The sequence below is a fragment of the Cyanistes caeruleus genome, chromosome 9 (assembly GCF_971803275.1).
Source record: "Cyanistes caeruleus chromosome 9, bCyaCae1.hap1.1, whole genome shotgun sequence".
Classification (NCBI taxonomy): Eukaryota; Metazoa; Chordata; class Aves; order Passeriformes; family Paridae; genus Cyanistes; species Cyanistes caeruleus.
Genome location: NC_141709.1, coordinates 1,836,666 through 1,848,346, shown reverse-complemented (window position 1 = coordinate 1,848,346; position 11,681 = coordinate 1,836,666). Strand labels below are relative to the sequence as shown.

The window sequence follows — 11,681 nt, the reverse complement described above, 5'->3', positions numbered from 1 at the left end:
TGGGTCCCGGATGAGAACCGGGATGGGGCCGGGATGAGAACCGGGATATGGCCGGGATGGGTACCGGATGAGAACCGGGATGGGTACCGGATGAGAACCGGGATGGGGCCGGGATGGGTCCCTGATGAGAACCGGGATGAGAACCGGGATGGGGCCGGGTCCGTGCGGCCCCGCCCTCCGCCCCGCGCCGCCAGGGGGCGCACCTGTCCCCGGGATCCCGCGCGACTGCGGCACGGCGCGGTCACGTGACCGGCGGCGCGGGGGCGGGACCGGCGGTGCGCACCGTGCGCGGTGACGTCAGACGTCGTTGGCGCCCGGCTTGGCCGCCCGCCATCTTGGCCCCTGTGTGCGAGCGGCCGAGGCGGCGGCGCCGGGAGAGGCAGCGGCCCCGCCGGCACCGGGACCCTCGGGCAGCCGAGCGCCGCCTTGCGCGCCCGGTAAGCGGCGGGGCTCCTCCGCTTCACCGCGGCGGAGCGCGGGCCCGCGGCGCGGTGCGGCGGCGGCAGGAGCGGGCGGGCGGCCTGCGCCGCATGGCCCCGGGCGGGGGCGGCTTCCGCCCGGGCGGGCCCGCGGCCGGCGGGTGAGGGGCGCCCCGGGCCGGCACCTCCGCCGGCCGGAGCGGGGCGAGCAGCGGCGCCGGGCAGCCGGGCCGGGGCTCGCTGGGCGGCCCGGCCGGGGCTTGCTGGGCCGCCCCGCATTGGCGCCCGGAGCCGGCCGCGCCCCGCCGGGCACAGCCCGGGGGCGGCGGGAGGGGCGGCTGCGCTGGGACCGCTCCAGCGGGGGTGCTGCTTCCTTCTCCCGCCCGCCTTTCTGCCTCCCGCTTTTCCCCTTTTATTAACGGCGCTTGGTCTCCCGTTTCCTCTCTTCCCGTTTCCTTCTCTTTCTCCCTTTCGCGCTCCTCTGGAGATCCTCGAGGAGCGCTCCGAGCCCTGCGTGCATCTGCGCTCACTTGGTGGCTGTGATTCTTCCTGCAGAAACGCGGGGCACCAGCAGCCTTTCCGTGCGGGGTGCTGGAGGCAAGGCGCCTCGCTTTTCCAACTCTGAAATACGCATCCACGGGTCTTTCACTCTTCGCCCTACGGTAAAAGGCGGTTCTTGGGTGGTTTGGTGCAGGACTGAGTGAAGGAAGGCATTGTTTGTGCTCCCGGGGCCAGGATTTGTAGGGGTGGGGTGGTCAGAGCCAGGGGTGTTCTCACGGATAGCGCTTAAAGAATGGTGAGAGCGTCAGGTGAGATGACACGGCTGAAATTCAGGCAGTTGGTCTGCAGTGGGCATAATCCAGGGATGCAGGGATTGAAGAATTTGGAGGCTAAAAGTGGCCCAGATGATTACCAGTTGCCTTCCTGAGGAAGGGGACATGCATGAGAGCATGGTGCTGGGTGCTGAATGGAGCATCGTGGTTTTTCTTTCCTTTTTCTGTTTCACGTGGATGTTCTGTAAATATATTCTTTGGTGGAACATCTAAAACTCAGATGACTTCAAGAAAGAACCGTTTCTCCTACCCTGATTATTTGGATTAGATAGGTATATTACTGAAAATTAGCAATATTTCCCATAGAAGGAACAGGGCTGTAATTTTTAATAGTTTTATTTCTTGTGCAATGAGGCGCCTGGCCTACTTGGTGTCTCATCTTACAGAGTGCTGCTCAGACAAGAAGCTGCTTCTGAAGGGGCAGGAAACAGGACATGATCTCATTTGTCCATGTATGAGAAACAAAAGGATTGACCTTAAATACTGACTGCCAGGAGCTCTATGTGGCTCTCAGATTGTGGTTTTTTTTTAATTTTGTAGTTTAGAGAATTTTGCTTCTGCATTAATTTTGTGGTGGTTTTGGTGCAGCTCTACAACTGTTTTATGGAGAATAAAGAATCCCAAGAGTTTGGGGAGTTGATTGAGCTGGATGAATGTTCAGTGGAAAGGTGGTTTGGTGATGTGGGCTTGAGAGGTCACTCTTTAAACTGAAGTGAGAGCTTGGTTCTCTCTTAGGCCACTGCTTTAATACCAGGATTGAGGCTCTGTCTGCCACCTCAAACTCTGCCTCGGTGTGTGGATACGTTCCTTGTGTGAAGTTCTTGGCTTTTGTAGATAATAGCCCATGAAATATGTATAACTCAATATACAGTTCCTTCTGTGAGTCTTGGTAATATAAATATTCTGTGTCTTGGTAGTTTAGTAGCAATTTATAATATCTTTGCTCCCATTTAGACTTTCCATAATGGGAAGCCTGGTTTTTTTGTAGAGCAGAACAGTTACATCAGTCTCCAGTTTTAACTTGGGCTCCTGGTCCAATGCTACAGATTTCAGGGATGCACCTTCCATAGGTCCTAAGGCAATTCCAAAGGGAGCTCCCCTGTCGCTTTGGGGCTGTCTGAATGAATGCTGGGTGGCAATTAAGGGAAAGAATGGAAGTCAAAGCAGGATCCTGTTCTATGGGGTTGAATTCAGCCAGGTGTCCTGCAGTACTGGGAATACAATTTCTTTGTTCCAGACGGATTTCCAGGATAAGGAACAGCAAGGATGTGAGAGTGGAGAAGAGGGTAGGAAGCAGAGACTAAATACCATATAAGGGGTGGTGTGGAGAAAATGAGGAGATAAAAATCTTGCAGGAGAACTAAAGCCGTGCCCAGTGTCCTCTTGCAGAGGGATAAACCCTTGTCTGGTGGACTGGGGATGTGAGAAAAGGAAAAACACTTTTCTTCCTTTGGCTGACATCTTCAGAGGTTCCTGCAGTAGTGGAGGGTTTGAGGGGGAAAATCTCCACCACGTGAAAATGCAGCACCTTCCCACTCGTTGAGGATGGATGTTGGGCTTGTAATGACGGGACTGCTGGTGGTGTTTTACTGGTAGAACCAGTTCATCTTCTGTAGGAAATTTTTCCTTTGCTCAGCTTCGTGCTCTCATTGTTTCTTGGGTTTTACAAAATGCAGTAGGAGCTCACGGGTGAAAGTAGCGTAAAAATAAAATCTGAAATTCGTGTGAGGAGGTGGGAGAAAATAATGCTCTGAGTATCGGTGAAATGAAAATGGAGTGCACAGGAGTCTTAAAAAATGCATCAAGAGTAGAGAAAGATGAAGTCCTAATAAAAATCAGATGAAGACAGCTTTTATGTCTATGAAGAACAGGCTAACAGAAATAGACTGTTTTTATTACAAATACCTCAACCATTACATAACATTCTAAGTAAATGCTAACGAGCTCGTCTGTTACAGATTGCAAACACATACTAAAGGGAGAAACTGTTTAACATTCACATTGTTCATGGTTTAAATTATCTGACACTGTCTTGATTAACGGGAAAATTAGAGTGCAGAATCAGTCTTACATGTGTTCAGTCTGAGGGATGATGGTGATAAATCTTAGCTGATGTGTATTTGGAAATAACGTGGGCTTCATTTTCAGGGTCTTCCAGCATCAGAGACAGGAGTGGCTGCACTTTATATTCAGCTACAATAAATACACAAGTACTGCCTGAAGAACTGAAGTCCTGGGTAACTGAGACAAGAGGGGTCTCTTAAATACCAATTTAATCAATGTACAGCTGATTCCTAAGTGAAATGGCAGCCTTACTCAGATTTTACCTAGTTGGGCTATAAATTGTAGTTCAGCAATCACTAGGCTGTCCATATTTTGCTGCACTGCTTGCTTAAGTTAGCAAACCAAACTTTCTTAGAAAAGCAGCCCTTTTTAAGCTGTCATCATGAAATCATATAAACCACTGCACCTTGTGTTAAAATTCATATTTTGTAAGTATGTGTCTGTTGCTAGATTTTATTGTTTATAGATTTTAACTTATAATTTCAGTCTACAGTCATAATTTCAAGGAATGTTTGCAGATATACTGCAGCATGTTTTAAGATATACTTAAACTGATTGGAACCTTCAGTTAAGGTGGAAGTGCAGCAACATTTACTTTTTGTTTGAGAAGCCAATAATTTCCTTCCAGTTAAAGACCTGATATTGCTTTAGGACTTCTGTTTCAAACTCATCAGCTACTCCACTGAAGGACCTCAGTCTTAATATCAATGAATTGATGCTTTCATTTTGAAAAAGAATAAATACTGATTTACAGGGCTTGTTTTTTAGTCATGTTTAGGACAGTCTGTGCTTTGTATAGGTGCACAGCAGAAGTCCTCTAATGAAAAGGAACAAAAACATTTTCTCTTGACAATGCAAATAAGAAATATTTTGGCAAGAAAAGCTTGCCTTGGCTTGTGGCATTTCTGAGTGGTTGCTTTGCTGGAGTTAGTTAAGAGATGTTTTTTATGCCACAGATGCAGCATGGACAGAGCTTTGGATAACAAAAAGTTCCTTGATAAGTATTTTGATAATGTGTTGAGCCTGAATTATTTACTGCATCTTGAAAGCAAAGTGTCAAGGGACTTGAGGGTTTGTTTTTGTTGGGGTTTTTTTTTCTGAGCAGACTAAACAGAGAACCAAGAGCAAGTGAAGATGTTAAACCTTGTCTGCAGCCATTTGGCAGATGCAAGTTAACTTCCATGGGAAATGGATTCTCTAGTGCTGAGAGATGCATAAAGCTGGCTATGCTGATAAGGCTTTTTAATTTTAGCTTCTCATCTTCTTATTTTCCTTTTTTATGTGGTCAAATCCAGTCTAAAACAGAGGTCTGAAGTTGAGCCCTACTGTAATTAACTGGTGTTGTCCAGAGCTGTTGTCAGTGTGGTGTTGGCAGCTGAATCTCTTCCATGCTGAGCATTCTTCAGTGAACAAGGAGATGTGTCTGTTCCAAGAAATTAGTGAGTCACAGGGAAAAGCATGTAACCAGAGATCCAGAGGATAATGGACAGCAGGTAGAAGAGACTGAGCAGCTTTGAACTCTTTCCAAGCTGGACCAGACCAGGGTGCAAAATTCTGCCACCTTTATATGCATTGGTGTGAATTTTTTTTTACTGGTGCTATCAGTGTGTTACAAGCTGGAGCATTTGGCAACCCTGCCTCTCACTGTCACAGTGGGAGTATCTTAAAAACCTTCAAAATAAGCTGTAACAGCTCTTTAATACAGAGAAGAAATTAATGTTTATTTTTGATGTATGTGAGTCAGGTTAGGAATATGATAGGAGTAACAGGCAACAAAGAATTTGGGCGAGGTGGTAAGTTTTGAACGTGGTGACAAGTAGCTTAAGTCATTACATAACTGATTAGAGTCACTGTTTGGGGCTTTTTTTATAATGGTGAGGTTGTAGAAGACTCCAGAAAACTGTTTATTCTGTAGGTTCCTGCTGCTGAGTGCTTCTGTCTTCAGGCTGGACTCTTCAACAACAAAAATACCTTGAGAAGATGAACAGAAAAGAGTTAGGGGGAAAAAATGGCAAAAAAGGGATTAATTTTGGCACATGTGTTCTAAAGAAGAGGGGAAATCCTTAAGGATGTAGCCCTAGAGTGGTTCTTGTGCACTGTCAGAATATTCTGAAGGAGCTCATGGACAGAGGAGCTTGCATTATTTCAAAGCAACTTCTAACAAATTTCCAAAATAATGCCTCTTATAATAAGAAATAATTATTTCTTATTTGAGGATTACCTTATGAATAGGGGCTTTGGATAAAAAAGTTATGTATAAAAATTTTTACATGTTTGCAGTTGAGGTTAGGGATACTTGAAAGGCAAAGAAGAACATGATGAAAAATCTACTGTTCAGTGTTGTTCCCAGGGAAGAATGCTGAAAAAAGGTGTCATTTCCTCTGTGAAAAAAATACTGATTATTTCAGTGGGGGTTGGAAATTGTGGTAAAGGATCAGGAAATGGAAGTTTTGAAAGAGATTCCTTGAGTTACTCCCAGCAAAGGAGTGGTTTAACTTTTTTCTCCTAATCTTTCCTGCTCTGTTCCACTGTCCAAGTCTACATGGGGTGAGTGGGAAGGGTTGAAAATTGTGCCACCAGCTCAGTGAGGGCTTGTAATAAACTGCTTTTGGGGCAATTTATTTGTAAATTAACTGCTTTGTAATAAAGGGGCTTTTGCGGCAAGTATTGAAGTGAAAAGGAAAAATGAAACAGTGGAAAGATGGGTATTGGCTGTAAATGCTGCAACTTCTGCTCATCTGTTTGGTCCTTTATCATGCATTTAGAGATTTTCCTTTATCAGCTTCCTAAAAGGAAGTGTTTTCCACCGACTTGAGGAGTCACTCCTGCTCACCTCAGCTGCTGTCTCTGGTAACTTCCCCAGGCAGAGGAGGAGATCCTGAGCACTGCTCACCCTGTGTGAGGCTGCTGCTGTGCCCCTCACTGGGTTTGTCTTTTTGTCCCCTTTTTCTCAGCCTGACCCAGCAGCCACTACTCAGTGCCACCAAGGAGGATGCTCCCCACGTCACTTTGTGTGTGGCAGAAGGGGTTTGCTGATATTTTTGCCTTTTCAGGCTTCTGCTGGATGGTGTGGTTCAGTTGAGCAAGAAACAAAGTGGTGCTTGTGACAGTCTGCTGAGTGTGTTTGTCATTTTTTTCAGGGATTGTTTGTGATCCTAACCATTAACAGATGCCTTTACAGAGAGCTGCTGTGGTTTGGATAAACTGATCTAAATTAGCTATTAAGAAGCCTGGTGAATAGTTGTAATTTTTTCAGTTAAAAGTCCTGACTGGTAAGACAGGTCATGGTAGTCTTCTGTATTCAGAGAAAAGTGCTGCCTACCAGGCTGCTGTTTGAATCCTGCACTTTGATAGCAGGTACATAGCTTGTTTCTGCAAGAATTTGCCTTAATTTATTCCCTTATCTTATTCTCAAATAGGCAGTTGATTCAGTTTCATGAGCTTTGAAGTTTTCTCATTCTTCCAAATAATGGAAATTTCTTTAATAAATGGTTTTGCAAAACTTAAAAATAAGTCTCATTTGGCATCTGCAAGTTGAAAAGCTAATTGGGCAAAAGCACTTACATTGTTCTGTTCCCAGAAATAATGAGAACACATATCATTATGATGGTCTCTTTAATTCTATAGAAACTGTTTGGGGTTTTTTTTTCTGGCCCTGGCTTCCTTCCAGAACTTCAAAACTCCTGCCTCAATTAAAAATTTACAATTTATGAAAGTTTCTTAACCAACTGCATACAACTGGAAAATCAAAAATCTGTCTTCCAAAAGATGCTTAATCCTTGGTGTCAAAGAACTCGGAAGAGATTTGTGGAGACGTTGTCAGGCTAAGAAGAAATAAAATATCCTGCTCTAAAAGTGACCTGCAGAGAAATCTGGGATGTTAGGTTTTCAGAAAAGAACAGATTTTTAGCTGCAAGATGTTTGTTAATCTAGGGAAATATTTAAATTGTAATTTGTGTCTGAGGATTGTCGGCACATGGCCAGGACAGCTGTGTTGGGTCGGTGCATCGGCTTTGTCCTGTGCTGGTTCTCACTTAGGTGGGACTCCCACTGTCATTCTCTTTACTGGAATGCCTTGAAAAATCCTTTCTGGCAGAGAAACTGATAATTTGAAAAGGGCTGGCACTTGAAGGAATGCTTCTAATACAGATTTTGGTATCTAATACAGGTTTCTAATAGGTTTAGGTAATTACTCTTCACTTGCACTCAAGCTGTGGTTGTGGAGTTAAGTTTCTCTCCGCTGGTGTGGTTCATGAGAAAATGAACTGGACATTTGCTGTGCTGTATTTACCTACTCACTATATTCCTCTGTGGTGTTCTCATCCTACAGTTTGGAGTCTTTGGCCTCTGGAAGCTCTTTATTCATGTATCTGTGAGAAATAAGGTTTGTTTTGCATTGCTGCCTTGCTGTGCCTCAAGCCAAACTGGGAATTGCTCTGAAAAGAACTGGACAAGTCTGATGGTCATTACTCTTGGAATCTGCAAGCAGACATGTGGAGAACTGTTTGATTAATCATGATCCCACATCACCTCCATCTGCAGTGGGAAGCTCTCTGGGATAAATTCAGCTTAAAAAACCTGTTCCTGTAGAGACAGAATAAGATTTGTTGGAGTGTTGAGGCTGGTGTGCCTCTACCAGGATCAGTCTCTGGACCATTCCAGAAGAGGGGAATGCTGAACCCAGGGTGCATTTGGCCTTGTGGCATATCCAGGGTTACTGATCCTCGTGATTTTGTGGTGCCTGTGCAATCAGGTTCACAACTTCAACCTTCAAGTCCCTTCTCTTTAGTACTTGATTGCATGCAAATTCCATCACTCTGTTATCCTAAAGAACTATTCCTCATGTTGCAAAGAAGTTTGAAAAAATGACCAAAGTAAATTTTCTAAACTCAGAAACCAAATTAAAATCACTTCTGTCTAGAATTTTTAAGCCAGTCATCATTTCTCTTTTTTTTTTTTTTTTTGCTAAGGACTGGAGCCTTAAGGCTGAGTGTGGACATCATGTATTTCATTTCTTCAAGGTACTTGACTACCAGAGCAGGATTTTTGTAGGAGTCTTGCTTAGAAGTTCTGCTACTTGAGGTGGCAGATGTTGGGTTTTCAATTCAGAATAGTAGAAGAGCTTTTGTTGAAACTCTCTGGTGGTATTTGTACCATTTTTCATTATCTAACCTCTGGAAATTCAAAGAATTACCAGGCACAAAATTCACTGAAGGAAGTTTCTTAATTTGACCTTGTTTGATGCTACACTTTGAAAATCAGTATTTTTTAAAATCAATTTCTATTTTAATTGTATAGTTATCATTAAAATACAAATAGTATTTAATTAAAAAGCTAAAGCAGAGCTATTATAGCTTCTGCATGTGCAGTAGTTGAGAACTGAATTAAGATTTTAGGGAGGAACTTCATTGATTTCCTGGATTTCTGCATTGTTCTAGGTAATGTTTAAATAGTATTTGTCAGGCTTTATTTGATGCTCTAAATATAAACATTAAAAAAAAAAACAAAAAACTGACTAAATGAAATGAAAACTGCTTTATTCCTCCCCAGAGTTCTTAAATAGCTGCACTGGCATCATACTGCCTGTGACAGGAAGAAATGGGACCAGAATCTCTCAGTTACCTGAGGTCACCTAAAAAGGAAAAGATTTCATAAGCAGAAGAAATACCAGAAATTATCTTAGCTGAAAGAAAGCAGCTGTGTGACACATGAAAATATTCAGTGCATTTTTGACAGTTTTATTGCCAGTGTGAGTTTAACCTGTCTGTGGCTTTTTAATCCCTTGTTATGTGGACACATTTTAAGTCATGCTGATTCTGCTTGATCCTACTGATCAAGCTTCTTTTTTGCTAGGGCTGTTCCACAGGAATATGGTTTCTGTGAAATATTTGTGCACATACAGTTAAATACATATTAAAATCTATGTATAGAGACAAATTTGAGGTTTGCTGTTCTTCGATCTGTGGGGTTTTTAATTATTTTTTTCTTTTGTTCTCAAGAAAAAAATAATAGATCTGACAAATCTTCTTCTGCAATAGGCATCCTAAAAGTTTGGTTAGTGCCATGTTAGTCTTAAAATGCTCCTAACAAAAATTCCCTCATCTGTTGTGGTTTGTTGCTGGTTTTCCTGTTGGAAAGCCAGGCTTTAGGTGATTCGTATTTCTCCCAAAAAAATCAGTTGAACAAGCTGCCTTTCAGGCTTTCTAAGGCTGCAGATTTGCTTGCTCCATGGATGGCTGGTTCAAAGTAACATATGCTTTGTGGTGAAGTTAGTTTCTGAGTAGAGTTCTTTTTGTGGGTGGCTAATTTGGGTTGTTTTTCATTGCTTAGCTTAGTAGCTGTATTTAGACTGTTGTTGGATGTCTGTTAGAATTGGTGCAGACGTATTTGTGGATTCCACAAATTTGGCATCCACATTTTGTTTTTGGCATCCACAAACTCCATTTTTATAGATGCATCTGTGGGGATAATCCCTAAAATGGCTGTCTTGTGTCATGGTGTGTTTTCCACCTGACTACTCAGTTTTGGAAAGACTTTTTTAGGCTTTAAAAGGAGTTATTTAAAGAATGAACTTGCAGAGCCTTGCTACACTTTTGTCTCAGGATGGTGTCGTCGTTCTGAAGAACCAAACTAATTTGGATTTTTTTTTTTTTTTCATTTGGTGGCTATTAACTCCTCTGTAGATTGTGCCTGTCCTACAGTTCTCCCACTGAGGTGAAGAGATGGTGATTAAAGGGTTTTCCTGTCCTACTTGGCTGACAATCTCCATGGATTTTACACAGTCCATGCTCTTTCAAGCTCTGCTGGAAACCAGTGAGGCCAAAATCTAGAGATGGAAAAGTGTCTTAGTGAGACTTTTGAAGGAAATAAAACTTGTGTAGGTCTTGTTCAAGAAATTGTACTGAGATCTACCCAAGAACTCTTTAAAGATTTGAAGAGCTTCACTTCTTGTAGGTCACAGAGCTGTGATGGAGATACATGAAAAACAAGCTTGGAGTCTCCAAAGGTTTCTTGCAATTTTCTTAGCAGCAATCTGCTTGATAATGAACCTTGCTGCAAGTGGCTTTTGGAGGGAAAGGAAATCCTGATTTGAGAGGATTTATTAAATACTTAGATTTGACAGAGGCTTCTTTGCTGCCCAAGTGTTACCAGACGTTCTTCAAGCTTGTTTTTGTGTCATATTAATCTGATAGTGCTGAAATTCTTAAGAATTCTTAATAGTGAGATAAATGGCCAAAACTTTTATATCTGTTTCATTGTTATGGTTTTGTAAATAATAATTGGGCTAAAAATGTTGGTCCCAGAGTTGAAAGTATAAGGCCATTAAGAAGAAATTATTGATGTGTATTGTTTATAAACATCCATGTCAGAGAAGGTCAGTCAGGATGTTTAATTAGGATTCCATTTTCTTATTTGTGTGCAACCTTCTCTGTACAAAACCACATCCAAACCCCATGTATTCAGTAATTGAACAGTATTTTGGAGTGTCCTTTCAAAATAATAGGATTCCCTGAGGATGGGTTACAAAAAAGCCTTTCTTGGGTTCTAAGTACTTTGACTCCAGTATCCTCTGTTTCTTTGTTTTAAATTGGCATTCTATTTCTGTAACTGATTTAAATTGGTCTCTTTTCTGAAGATCACACAGTTGTTTTTCAAATCTTAGTATCTAGCTGGAGATCATGCTTAGGTTTTGCAGTAGTGGGCTATTTCTTCAGATCTAGAATGTAAATATGCCATAGAATGTAAATATGCCAGACTTACAGTTGAAATGAAAGCTTTGTCTGAAATTTTCAATGCCACATTTTTGTGTGGAGTGAATTTTTTTTAAAATTACTAACACTGATTTGGGATCATCTGCCTCTAAACCCAATGGAATATGTGGTAAAAAAAAAATAATAATAATTTTATTTTCTTTTTAGTAGTTGTATTTGGTTCCAGAATTTACCAGAACCACATTGTTCAGTGTCCCAGAAACAAAGCTATTCTTAGAAAAGTGCAGTTATGGCTGGATACAAATAATAGATTTGTATATGATGATTTTTCCCCTTTAACTACTTTTAGTGTGCTTAGAATAGTATATGAAAATTCTTTCTGGATTGGTTTCTTGGTTTCTCTTTTGAGAGAGGTGCTAATGTGTCCCAGTTATGAATAAACTTTCATGTAGTAGTTTTTGTTATGTTTCCCATTTCAAAGATGGGCATTTGAGGCACTGAGACTTCAAATCTTCAGCTGGTTTGAGTCTTGAATTGTGCTTTTTGCCTTAAGTTGTTCCAGTGCATCTTTGTCCAAATTTGGCCAAAACACAGCCCTTGGAGTAGGGGTGACAGGGACTGGATATCCTTGCTGTGCTGAATGGGAATTGTGA

The 11,681-nt window shown here is 42.3% G+C and overlaps 1 protein-coding gene across 50 annotated transcripts in view; it reads left to right on the top strand.

The window, feature by feature from the left end:
- Positions 1-232: 232 nt before the first annotated feature.
- Positions 233-11,681, top strand: part of PRRC2C (proline rich coiled-coil 2C) — a 69,344-nt gene continuing 57,895 nt past the window's right edge. For all 50 annotated transcript variants that reach the window (XM_086842407.1, XM_086842406.1, XM_086842383.1 and 47 more), the window contains exon 1: positions 233-437. The gene's annotated coding sequence lies outside the window, so the exon portion shown is untranslated. The remainder of the gene's footprint in view (positions 438-11,681) is intronic.